At 37.7% G+C, this 13,383-nt stretch overlaps 1 long non-coding RNA gene across 1 annotated transcript; it reads right to left on the bottom strand.

Annotated features, from left to right (window-relative positions):
- On the bottom strand, positions 462–3,944 carry LOC109224617. The gene is made up of 5 exons (XR_002067736.1): positions 3,619–3,944; positions 1,792–1,859; positions 1,479–1,573; positions 755–877; positions 462–679 (listed from the first exon to the last, which is right to left on the bottom strand). It is a non-coding gene; the product is annotated as an uncharacterized LOC109224617 (long non-coding RNA).

The raw sequence follows: 13,383 nt of genomic DNA, 5'->3' as shown, positions 1-13,383 counted from the left end.
TGGGATGTAGCTGCAGCGTGACCACCACTAAATCCCCCAGTAACTCGATCCCTCTTGGCCTCCCTGTCATCTCTCCACTACTAGAAAATTGATCTACAGCAACAGTGGCAAAACCGTTACAATAGATACAAAAACCGTTGCCATAGATCTATTGCAACGGTGTTGTGCAACGGTTGCATAGCTGTTGCAATAAGCTTCTGTATGGTAATGGTTTTGGAACCCTTGCAATAGGTCTATCTATTGTAACGGTTAATTAGTCAATTGGGACGGTGCGAAATCGTCTCAGTATCATTTTAGGGAACGGTATTTTCTACTATAGCAACGGTTTAGATGATATATTGCAACGGTTATTATGAGTTCATGTGATGGTTATTAGAGGCTATTGCAACTGTTATTAGGAGCTACTGCAACAGTTTATTTAGACTATTGCAACCGTTATTAAGAGCTACCGCAACGGTTCATGAAGGTTTACAAATAATTTGTTGAAGCTATTGCTAGAATTTATTTAGACGTTCCACAAAAATTCTAACAATTCGAAAGCATACATAAGCTCTCAAAGTAATGAAAATCCAAAATAAAAGATTCCTAAAATATCTTAATACACTATATTTTAAAATAATCTCATAACTCTAAACAATATTGTTGCCGCTTTCATCTACTCTTTGCTCATCCGTTCCACCTATAAAGATGAAAATAAATAATTTAGTAAATTTTTTAAAAGAATTTAACATCCAGTATACAATCTAAGTAGTACCTTGAAACTTCAAGTGTAATTCAGCTCAAAGAAGTCGATAAAGCTTTGCAAATTCAAATTCAAAGTAGTCCCAGAGATGAACTAAGTGCTGGAATAAGACACAACATTTAAAAATATATTAACCTGCCAAAAAAATAATAGTTTCATCAAAATGGTGTTGCACTATTTTTTCCATTAATGATTCAGAAATTACTACTGAAAAAGGCACCAATTGCGACCATACGTACAACAGAGAAGAGAAAACCCAATCAAACTATCACGGGAACATTGTCATCGTACAATACAAATTACACAAGTGAAGCAAGCTGCTAGTATATAGTCAAATGAATGTCCAGCAGCCATATTGTGCAGGTAATTCGCTGCATACATCGATATGGTAAAAGTATTATTCCAACAACAAGGAGTAGAAATCTTGTTCCAACGACGTGGAGGATTTAGAATTTAGAATTAGCGAATTTAATAAAGGTAAGATTATTATTTATTTCACACATAAATTTTGACAAAAAGTCCAAAATTTTCTTTTTCTTATGTTGTAGGAATGTGTTGCATCCATAGTAATGGATAAAGGTAGAGAATTCAATAGTAAAAAGGGTGCAAGACCAAAAAAGAATTATGTGAGAGAATTTGAAGGGATAGATCATATCAATGCTAACTTAAAACAAATAAGAAAAAGAAAAACAAGATACAACTGAAACAAAAGTTTGATTACTTAGAAAGCTCTCACCTTAATCTCTTGTGTTGATCTTCAAGATCGTACAAGGGTTGATTGCCCACATAACTCTCACCTTTAATCTCCCAACTTACCTGCAAAACCAAATACTGTAGAAAATACATTAGCAAAATTTTATATGGTAATGAATAATCAATAAGTTGGAATTAGTCAGTAATGTGATGCTAAATCTATCAATAGTTGCAGATCATAGGACATAGCTATGCATGCCACACAAGACTACAAATATTGGGATAATGAATTGATAACTCTGCCCATATAAAGCACCTTGTGCAGGAATAATCATGGACAAATATACTTCTACAACCTGAAAACTTCAATGTTGGGCTCATTATAAGGATTATATGCAAGTATTGAGCTGAAGCTTGGACATTCCTACAGGAGAAAAAAAGGTTAAACTAATCAGCCCCCTTCAAATTAAAAGCTGCATGTAAATTGGGTTGGCCACAAACTTTATTTTCTATATGGAATCAGAGACTTGATGCAGATATTTCTGTACCTAAAATTAAACACAAGCAATGATACAGTATCTAAAGGCTCATTATAGTTCTACCATGGGAACTCAACCTTCAGTTGGGACAATAATCAGTTTTGGAAGCACTTCAAGGACCATTATTTATTACTTTGGTACTATTGGAACAACAAGAATAGAAACGATATCGCTTCAATTTACAAGAGGATAAGTGATTACCATATATAACGGACTTCTATATAATTAACTAAACCGCACAACTTTCATTCACACATTAAAAATGTATCCTTTTCATCAACCACACTGGTAATATAAGTTTTGGCATGCCAAGAAATACAATATATTTATTCAGATTAATGCATAGTAGTGAAAAAAGTATGTAATTTACTGGTGCTATTTTCTGCGAAGCCTACTAGTAATCTGTAAAGTAACATGTCTCACCCGAAATAGTTAGATTTCACGGATTACAACACCTACCTTGTGCGAGAAATATACATATACTACAGATGACATATGCAATGTAAATCCTAGACAGAACCTATCTAACACAAGTGAATTAAAGAAACAATATGAGAAGATTTCAAAGACTGACCAAAATTAAATATTCTGGAATTTTCAAGTAGTTTAATTAATCTCAAAGGGGTATTCCCAAAATTCTGTTTTGAGAGAATGCAAGGAATTCAAACATCAATATAATAAGGGACTGAAATGTAATCCAGATACAGAATTAGTATACCCTTCCAAATATATATTGTTTAGCATAAGCTAATCAAAAAGAGCTAAACAAATTGGTGATAAAAGAAAGAACCAGCAGGAAGTACCATTTGATATCTAATCTACCCCAAGTAACCTTTGTAAAGTATACAAGATATTAATCTTATATTCTCGCATTGTATATAAATTCACTTAACTAGATGATAAATAAAGAAATATTCATCAACCAGCAACTAATTATGTGAAGTGATTACTTCTAAAAGTAAGTACTAGTAATATATTTGAAAGTTTATATTGAAATGTTAAGCACTGAGATATGTTGATACAAACATTACGATAAAATGGAATCTCCCATTTACTGAAATATCGTTTTTGAGTTTTGGTCTCACGAATGACTAGATAGAATGTCAATACAATAAGCTTAAAAAATAAATTATCATGCTGATATGCACTCAACCTTTCTTCAACTGCAGCATTATCTATGTAGGACACTCAAAGGAATTCATTGAGAAATAATTTCAAACACTTGTGAGACTAAAAATTATAATACTGCTTCAACAAATATGGGGCAGATTTTCCCCCAAATTTTTTGAAACTTCAATTCAATACGCTACAAACATTTCACTCCTAGGTAGTGCCAATAATTAAATCTACAGGTATACCCATTTGCTTTAAAACCTCTCTTGAATTAGCACAAGGGGTAATATAAAATAACAAAGCAGAAATAATATAGTGAAATCCGAAATTTCAAGAGTGAAAAATCAATCAAGCATACGAGCACGCAAATACCGTAAAAAAAAAGCAGATGACACACTTGGGAAATTCCAATTCTCTTTTATACCCACACAGTTAGGGGTACCTAATTGGATATTAACCAAATAAATTTATTCACCCATTTAGAGATAAATTACAAAATAAAATCTTAATAAAATAAGGTCGGTAACTTACCCAAGAACCAGACCTTGACTCTTTGTCGCTACCATAATATTACTTTCCCTAGGCTCTGTGAGGTTGAAAAGATGTACAGAGTGCCTTGCAGGAGTGACTTGCCGGAGGGGTTAGGGTTTCAAATGGTCGAAGCTATGAGAAGGTGTAGGGATATTTTGATATGCTCTAAGGTTAGAGAACAAGTTTTAGGAATTAAAAAAAATGTCTAGGCGCTGATAAAATTGGATTTAGTGAAATTTGAAGAGGGAAATTATGGGGGGAAAGTAAAATTGTTGCAAAAGCCAAAATTTCCAAATAATCGTTATCATACATGAAGCTATTGCAATGGTTACTGCAACTGTTGCGATAGATAAATCCGTAGCAACGGTTATGGTACTATTGTAACGGTTTATTTTTAAAGATGTTCCAATAGGTTCGACAGGCTTATGCAACGGGTGAAACCGTTCCAATAGATTTTCTATTGCAACGGGGTGAAACCGTTCCAATAGATTTTCTATTGCAACGGTTATGTAACTGTTGCTACAGATGTCGTTGCAAGGTTCACCGCAGAAGAGGGCTTGCAAGTGTGAGCCATGGTCCGTAGAAGCGGAACTCCTAGTCTTAAGTGGAATCCGCACCTGCGATGGCATTTCCGCATGTGCAGCGTCACAGGTGCGGTGTCATAGGTGCGACTGAGAACCCGCAGATGCGAGATCGCTGGGCAGAAAGGTCTAAGTTTGAGGGTTTGATTTTATTATCAAATTTTGGACCTAGAGACCTCGGATTTGAGAGATTCTTGAAGGGATTTTCAAGGAGTTGATTGGGGTAAGTCATTCTTACTTAGTTTTGGTTAAATTTCATATTTAGGTCTTTGATTTCATCATTGTACTAGTGATTTTGGGGTGGAATAAATGGGAAAAATGGAGAAAATTTCTTAGGCTGAATTTTGAGGCTTTGTTCGAGATTTCTGTAGCGGATTTGGGTAATTTTGGTATGGCTGGACTCGTGGTTGAACGGGTGTTAGGATTTTGTGACTTTTACCCCGATACCAAGATGTGGGCCAGGTTGACTTTTTGGGGCGATTTTCTTATTCTTTGGTGAAATAATAATTACATTATTTAGATTAGTTTCTTATAGTTATATTTATAGTATGCAATTGCTTTTGGCTATATTTGAGCCATTCGAAGTCCAAAAGTCGATGGAAAGGCCTTCTTATTGACTGATTTAGCGTGGTTAGAGGTAAGTGACTTGTCTAACCTTGTGTGGGGCAAATCCCCTTAGAATTTGGTACTATTGTGACAATTTGTCATATATGAGAGCCATGCATGCAAGGTGACAAGTGCTTACACTAGCTAAATAATGAAATTCTTGTTTTCGCTAAGTAGTTTCCTTTTTATGCCTTGACTGAGTTATTTTAGCACCTGTAGTCATCATGTTTAGCCTAATTTCACATGTCTACCTGCCTTATCTCTTATTTGCAATTTGTGCTACATGCTTAGCTGAATTACCTGCTTTCTTGATTCCATATTCATTGTTGAACTGTGTGATCTTACTGTAAATTGACATCCTTGAAATATCATTTTTTCAGTAGTTATGTGTTGGTCTTTTGATTTTGTTGAGATAATTGTTTGGTTTTGGCATAAGGTTTCTACCGTGTAGGTTGTTATTGTGGTACAAAGTTTTTTCCGTGCGGAGTATTACTTGGCACGAGGTTTCTGTCGTGCAGAGAGTTATTGTGGCACGAGGTTTCTGTCGTGCGGAGTGTTATTGTGGCATGAGGTTTTTATTGTGTGGAGTACTATTTGGAATGAGGTTTCTGTCGTGTGGATTGTCATTGTGGCATGAGGTTTCTGCCGTGCGGAGTGTTATTTTTCAGGGGGTTTCTGCCATGTGGTTGTTGTTCCTCTAGGATATGTTTTGTTTGTTGTTGTTGTTGTTGTTGATGATGTTTCCTTAACTTGTAAGATGCTCGTTTCCTTACGTGTTGTATTTGTATTCTTGATTTTCGTGTTGTTGCTTTCACTATATTCTTATTGTTTCATTTCCCTAACTTTTTTATTGCATCATTTTACATTCTGCCTTATTTCCTTATATTCCAGTAGTCCCTTACCTGACCTCGTCTACTCTACCAAGGTTAGGCTTGGCATTCACTGGGTATGTTATGGCGTACTCATATTACGCTTCTGCACAACATTTTGTGTAAATCCAGTTACCTCCTACCTGACCAGATATCCGTGAGCTAGTCCGTACGTGGAGACTTCAAGGTATATCTGCCAGCGTCCGCAGACCTTAATGTCCGCCTCTACCCGTATTATGTTATTTTCATTTTTCCTCATTAGACTTTGATGTATAGAGATATTTAATATTTTCCTGTAGAGATTGTGACTTGTACCTACCGGGTTTTGGGAGTTGTTTGTACACTGAGTTGCCAATTTTATTTATTACAGTCATTGATGTTTGATTTAGCTTATATCTTAGTTATTCCACGTAATTATTAGGCTTACCTAGTCTATAGACTAGGTGCCATCACAGCATCTTAACGAGGGAAATTCGGGTCGTGACAAGTTGGTATCATAGCTCTAGGTTCATAGGTGTTATGAGTCACAAGAAAGTTTAGTAAAGTCTCGCGGATCGGTACGGAGACGTCTGTACTTATCTTCGGGAGGCTATGGAACTATTTAGAAAAATTTCACTTCTTGATTCCTTGTCATGCGAAATTATTGGCTTCAAGATTCTAAACTACTATCTTTCTATTCCCTCACAAATGGTGAGGACACGTACAACCAAATCATATGAAAACACACCCGCACCCCCTCCTAGAGCCGCGAGAGGTCGGGGTCGGGGTAGAGGCCGAGGACGTCCACATAGTACGGCCAGAGCACCCAAACGAGCTGCTATAGAGGAGCCATCGGTAGCTCTAGTCGGAGCGCATGCACCTGAGATGTCTGTTACTGCACCAACTCTCCAAGAGACTCTCACCCAATTTCTGAGCATGTTCGGTACTTTAGCTCAGGCAGGGTTGATCCCACTTGCTCCTGCCACATCTCAGGCCGGGGGAGGAGCATAGACTTCCGCCGCTCGTACCCCAGAGAAGCGGGTTCAGGTCGACCAGGTTCCAAAGGTCATACTAGTACAGCCGATAGCCCCAGTTCAGCCCGAGGTTAGGGCTGCGGTTTCTGAGGCGGAGCAGCTCCGGCTCGAGATGTACAAGAAGTACCACCCTCCTACTTTTAGTTGCTTGGCATCAGAGGATGCCTAGGGTTTTCTTGAGGAGTGACATTATATCCTCTGTAATATGGGTATTCTGGAGTCTAGTAGGGTTGTTTTCACTGTGTTCCAGCTTAGGGGAGCGGCCTATCAGTGGTGGCGAGCATATGAGTTGGGTAGTCCTGCCGACGCAGCTTCACTCACTTGGACTCAGTTCTCGGATATGCTCTTGAGGGAATATGTTCCCTAGTGTCTCAGACATGCATGGCGTGTAGAGTTTGAGCAGTTGTGCCATGGCTCTATGACCATGTCAGAGTATGCAGTTCGGTTAAGTGTTTTGGCTGGGCATGCACCAGCCTGGGTTGCAACTTTTCGAGAGCGGGTCTGTCGATTTAACGAGGGGCTCAACCCCTGTATCAGATTTAGCATGTCCCGGGAGTTGGAGATGGACATTGCATACCAGCAGGTAGTGGGGTTTGTTAGGAGATTGGAGGGTATATTGACTCGGGAGAGAGAGGAGAGAGAGGCCAAGAGGTCTCGAGAGTCTGACACATATAGTGGTACTCGTACCCCAACAACAGCTTATCAGGGTAGGGTCTATGTGAGTTGCCCTGTTCATTCAACACTTCTATCCGCTAGTGGTATCCAGGCCACTCATAGGCCCCAGGCTCCCTATTATGCACAACCATTATCTAGCACACCTCCTGCATAGGGTGCTTTCAGCGGTCAGTCTAGTCGATCTGGCCCGAGCCAGCCACTTAAGCCACGCCCTGCGAGAGCTTGTTTTGAGTATGGTAACACTCGGCATAAGATTAGGGATTGTCCCAGACATAGGAGGGGTGCACCTCCACATACTACCTAGGCTTCACGTGCTCCACCAAGTACTCAGGCTATGGTTACAGCACCAACTACCACTCTACCTGCTCAGCCAGCTCGAGGTGCAGGTCGGGAAGGTAGAGGTCGCCCTATAGGGGGAGGCCAGGCTAGGTATTATGCTCTTCCTGCTTGGACGGAGGCAGTTGCATCCGACTTTGTCACTACATATATTGTTCTGGTTTGTCATAGAGATGCATCAGTCTTATTTGATCCAGGCTCCACTTATTCATATGTGTCATCTTATTTTGCTATGTATTTTGGTGTATCTCATGATTCTTTGAGTTCTCCTATCTATGTGTCTACACCTGTGGGAGATTCTATTATTGTTGACTGTGCGTATCGATCGTCTTTGGTTGTTCGTAGTAGTTTTGAGACCAAAGGCAATCTATTATTGGTCAGTATGGTAGACTTTGATATTATTTTGTCCATGGATTGGTTGTCACCCTATCATTTTATTCTTGATTATCACGCCAAGACCGTGACGTTGGCTATGCAAAGATTACCATGGTTAGCGTGGAGGGGTACCTTAGATTATACTCCTAGCAGATTTATTTTATTTCTAAAGGCTCATCGCATGGTTGAGAAGGGGTGTGATGCGTATCTACCTTATGTGAGAGATTTTAGTGTTGATACTCCTACACCTACCGTGGAGTTGATTCTGATAGTGAGGGATTATCCAAACGTATTTCCAACACATCTTCCGAGCATGCCGCCTGACAGGGATATCGACTTTGGTATTGATTTGTTGCCGGGCACTCAGCCCATCTCTATTCCTCCATATCGTATGGCCCCACCAGACTTGAAGGAGTTAAAGGAGAAGTTGCAAGAGTTGCTTGATAAGGGCTTCATTCAGCCCAGTGTGTCGCCTTGGGGGTGCTCGAGTCTCGTTTGTGAAGAAGAAGGATGTAACTATGGGCATATGTATTGATTATCGCCAGTTGAACAAGGTTTTAGTGAAGAACATGTATCCATTTCCACTTATTGATTACCTATTTTATCATCTACAAGGTGCCAGAGTGTTCTCCAAGATTGACTTGCGTTCAGGCTATCATCAGTTAAAGATTCGGGAGCCAAATATCTCGAAGACTTCCTTTAGGACTAGGTATGGTCAATACGAGTTCCTTGTGATGTCGTTTGGGTTGACCAACACCCTAGCAACATTCATGCACTTGATGCATAGTGTATTCCAACCCTATCTCGACTCATTCGTCATTGTGTTTATTGAAGACATTCTTGTGTACTCAAGAGTCGCCACCTAAAGAATTAAGGTTCGTTAGGGCACCTAGAACAAATAACTCGTGTACTAGTTTACATTACCAGAGATTGGGTAAGGGCTCGAAATTACCTTGAGGGGAAGAACCCCTCAAAGTCCACAACGGTGGGTCCCTACCAAATTCAATTTAAGCGAATTAGTCTTATAAGCAGATAAACAAACAAATATTACTTAAGAAAAAAAAAGGAGTAAGGGGGTCCTAGGTTTTTTAGACTATAGGATCACTTCTGTGCAATACTTGGTAATCGTCCCCAAATTAGGGTGCTACACATAGCATTAGCGCATAGGTCATCATATCCTTTACTACCCGATTACCCTCCCCTTAATTATTATCTAAGCGTTCTAACAACATCGAATACGTATCCTATGCGTGCGCTACCCATCCCTTGTCTGTGGCCCTGGAGGTGTTTAGGACCTCTATTTACGGTGGTTCTAGACTCACCTATGTTGTTTAAAAGGAGAAAACTAAGCTACAAACAAAAGTCAAATAGGGCTATCACATAAAGATGCAATTAAAGGGGGCTCATATTTACCTCCGCAAATACACAAAACAAGTGCACGCCATTCAAACCAGCAGTTTTTTTAAATAATTTTAGGAGTCCTATAGGCAAGTTATCTAAATAAGTACAAACAAAATATACAGCAATTTTATTTAGGCGAGGCAGTGAGTACCTATCAGTTTGCCTACTGATTTTTATTACTTACTGAATCTGAGCACATTTCAAGCAACAGGAAAATCACAATCTTAAACCCAGGATTTAATTATCTTACAAGCTTGCCTAAGTGATAACTAGCAGAATCTTATAGACATGGCATCTAAACGTTAGTCAGACCATAATTTTATAAACTAGTGATTGATTCATAACAGGCGGATTTCATCTTTTAGACCCTATAGGCATGCTTTCTAGGTACTAGAACTGAATACAGGCATTATTTCACGGCATAGAAACTGATTTCATACACGTTCCGTATAGGCAAGATATCTAATGTTGAAGCTGATTTTAAACATGATTTCCTATGGGCAGGATATCTAAGTGAGCAGAATGTTATACTAGTTGATAATTCCCAAAAAAGATCCTATATGCATGGTTTCTAATGGACATTGAAACTTGAGAATATGCATGAACATGAATTTTGATACAGAATTAATAAACGTCCTATAACAGGATCTCTAGGATGCAAAGTATGAAAATTCAGGATTTTAAAGAATGAGATAAGTTCTATAGGCATGGTTTCAAATGCATATAAGTAAACAATCATCACAACGACCTATAGGCATGATTTCTAAAGCATATAAATGATCACAACAACCCTATAGGCATGATTTCTAACCGATCCCAACAATGATATATAATAATCCCTCCCGGCTTTATTAATAACCCAATATCTGTTTTTACAAAGATTATTATTACAGACCAATATGAATAAATTACGCAATGAAATAACCATTATACTATAAGGAGCCTTCACAGGCCCAATATCAACCTGGGAACCAGGACTTCAAACATAGCATCTCTGAGCATAGTGGTAGCCCATCCATAACACATAAAACTGGTTCCTGGTGTGTCAAAGTTCCCAAGGGCCTCAGGGACCCCGGGAAATGCTAACACCAGAATCGGATGTTCAACAAAATTCAGCCCCAATGTATCAGAGTTCAGGGGAGTCTCATGGACCCTAAGCAGTGCTCACACTGGGGGTGGCAGGACCCTAGATAGCTAAGAGTAAGAGTTGAAAATATTATATAAAAGTAGGAAGTAGTTATAGAAAAAAAAAGTTTGGATTTTTAGAAGTGAATAAAAACAGGTTGCAAACAGAACATGACCAAGTTTCAATAGATTGATTTAGATTTAGTTACCAGTAGTTAAACAAAGACAGGAACACCGGAATCATAGACATAACAGAGTCACAAACAAAGTTTCACATTGCTGGAGCTGATTTAGTCTATCAACTATTACTAAATGGAATATATAGACATGTATTTAACAGATAGAAACATGCTGAGGTCAAATGGCTAATCAGACAGTCATACAGAAAAGATAGTGATAATCTAAAAAGCACATTATTCTTGAAAGAAGCATACAGGAACCATGAGTTGCTAAGGCAGACTATCAGCACATAAAACAGGACAGGAATTGGGGGATGCTAGTTGGGAAATAAGCAAATAATTGTCATGGATCAAACATGAACATGCTATCATATAGAACATGACATGACTTAAGTCATGCTGGTTAGGAGAAATATAGGGCAGAACAGAAGCATGTTGGAATACTAACCACACAGCTACATGGGGCAAAGTGGTATCAAAACTAAAGCATACTGGTTAAAATAAACGAGAAGCATATAATAAACATGCACATGTTGAATTTCAGAGTGAACTAATCATATAAGTCATAGAGAATAGGAACTAAAGCATAGTAATTGAGAAGGAGATGCTATGAAGCAAATATCAAAGCAGAACTATACTGAGATACATAGCACATGGAAGAGATTATTATCACAGAAACAGAGGCATACTAGTTAAGAGATAGCAAATAGGAAGGTGAAGGCAAGCTGAGTCCAATAGTCTAGCCTTGGCTTTCAGTCGGCTAGACACTGCAACAAACACAAGTAACAGAAAGAATTACAATAGAGAGTGTGTGTGAATAAGAGTTTATATATGTGTTTCTGTATCTTTGTGAGTGTGTTCGTGTATTTGAAAGAAATCAGAATGGGGTTTATATAACACTTAGCAGAGTAAAGCAAATAAGGAAAAGAATAATTCAGAGTTCACAAATAAGGTATACAAATAAAATCAATAAGTTAATTGGGGCTAAACTAAATCAAATAACTCAACAGAATCAGGGAAAGACCCCTTAAAATAGGGGAAATCAATTAACATCCCAGATTTGAGGTTAAACAAGGCAATAAAATCAGTCAAAGACCATCTAGGAGTCGGCTAAAGCAATCAAATCCCATAAATCGGGTTAATAGACTAATTAAGGCAAGTAGTACCAATTATGAGTCACAAATAAGGAAAATAGGTAAAAAAAAATCTCAGAGAAGTATCAATCTCGGCAAAAATATATAATTTGAATCCTAATAAAATCAATCTCTTCTAATTGACAGAGATGAAAATAACGGGCAAATATTGAAATAATCATTGAAATAAGCAGAAACCCTAGGGTTTAGAACATAGACAGTCAAGCAAACAAAGAGTAACGGAATCAAACACTCAAACTTCTTTAGAAAAGTTTTTGCAGAAACGCAAAGAAATGAAACCCTAGTTTTAGAGAAACATTAAAATCGGTTAATAGTAAGGAAAAAAAAAGAAATAGAAGATTTTCGAAGGGAAATATCAGATAATTTCAAAATCATCTCAGATCTACAGAAATCTGAACAGACTTGAATAGAAAGAGATTAGGGTTTTGAAGAATGGAACGAGGTGAGAAAATTCCCGTTAAGAACCGGAATTTCAAGCCACAAACATAAAGATAACAATACTCACAAACACAGCGATGAACACGAAGCAGGTTCATCGAAAAAATGAAGAGTCTAGGTCGACTCTGAGTTGAATCTCTTTGAGATTCCTTCAAAACACGAAGAAATCGAACAACCTAGGAGGCCGGATAAGGCAATAAATCACCAAATGATTCCATATCCGTTTGGGAATCGAAGGGATTTCGGAGGAATTTTGAGTGACGACGCTCTAGGGTTTGAGAGTGTTTGAGAGAGAAGAGAGGAGGAGAGGATTTAGAGGCAGCGTAATTGGAGAAGTGAGTAGGGTTTTGGGTGTTAGGGTAATTAAAAAAGGAAAGAGAGTCTTGGACCGTTGATCTTTTGAGATCAACGACAAGGATTAATTCCGGACTGGGGCGGGTTATTTGGAGATTGAGTCATGGGTTACATTTAAGTGGGCTAGGGTAGATTGGGTTATGATTTTAATTGGGCTAGGGGGTAAAATTTGGGCTAAGTCCGAAATTAAAACAAAATTAAAAGAGGCTATTTGTTAAATATCCATCTAATTTAATGAAAATATTTTATAAAATAATTTATAAATGATAAAAATATTATTTGTGCATGAAAATGATTTAAAATAATTACTTAGTATTATCAAAATATAAAAAGTTATTTTCTTGTGAAATAAGGCATTTATGCACACATGGGGCCATTATTGCAAAGTTATTGCAATTATAATCCTAACATGTACATATGGCTATTCATGAAATAATTAAAGCTTAGTATAAGTATAAATAACAAAATAAAGCAATAAAATTATCATAAAACCGTTTGTAATGCAAGTAGTAATTATTTATATAATAAAATGCTAGAATAAATTAATTAAAATCCTTTTAAAATTACAGAAAATTATGGAAAAATATTGGTTGATGCTCATGCATTATTTTTATAGTATATATGCATTCTAAAAATATATGAGGGAAAAATTGGGTATC

This window comes from Nicotiana attenuata, chromosome 3, assembly GCF_001879085.1.
Source record: "Nicotiana attenuata strain UT chromosome 3, NIATTr2, whole genome shotgun sequence".
NCBI lineage: Eukaryota > Viridiplantae > Streptophyta > Magnoliopsida > Solanales > Solanaceae > Nicotiana > Nicotiana attenuata.
The sequence above is the reverse complement of the archived record's forward strand: the minus strand, read 5'-3'. Positions and strand labels throughout refer to the sequence as shown.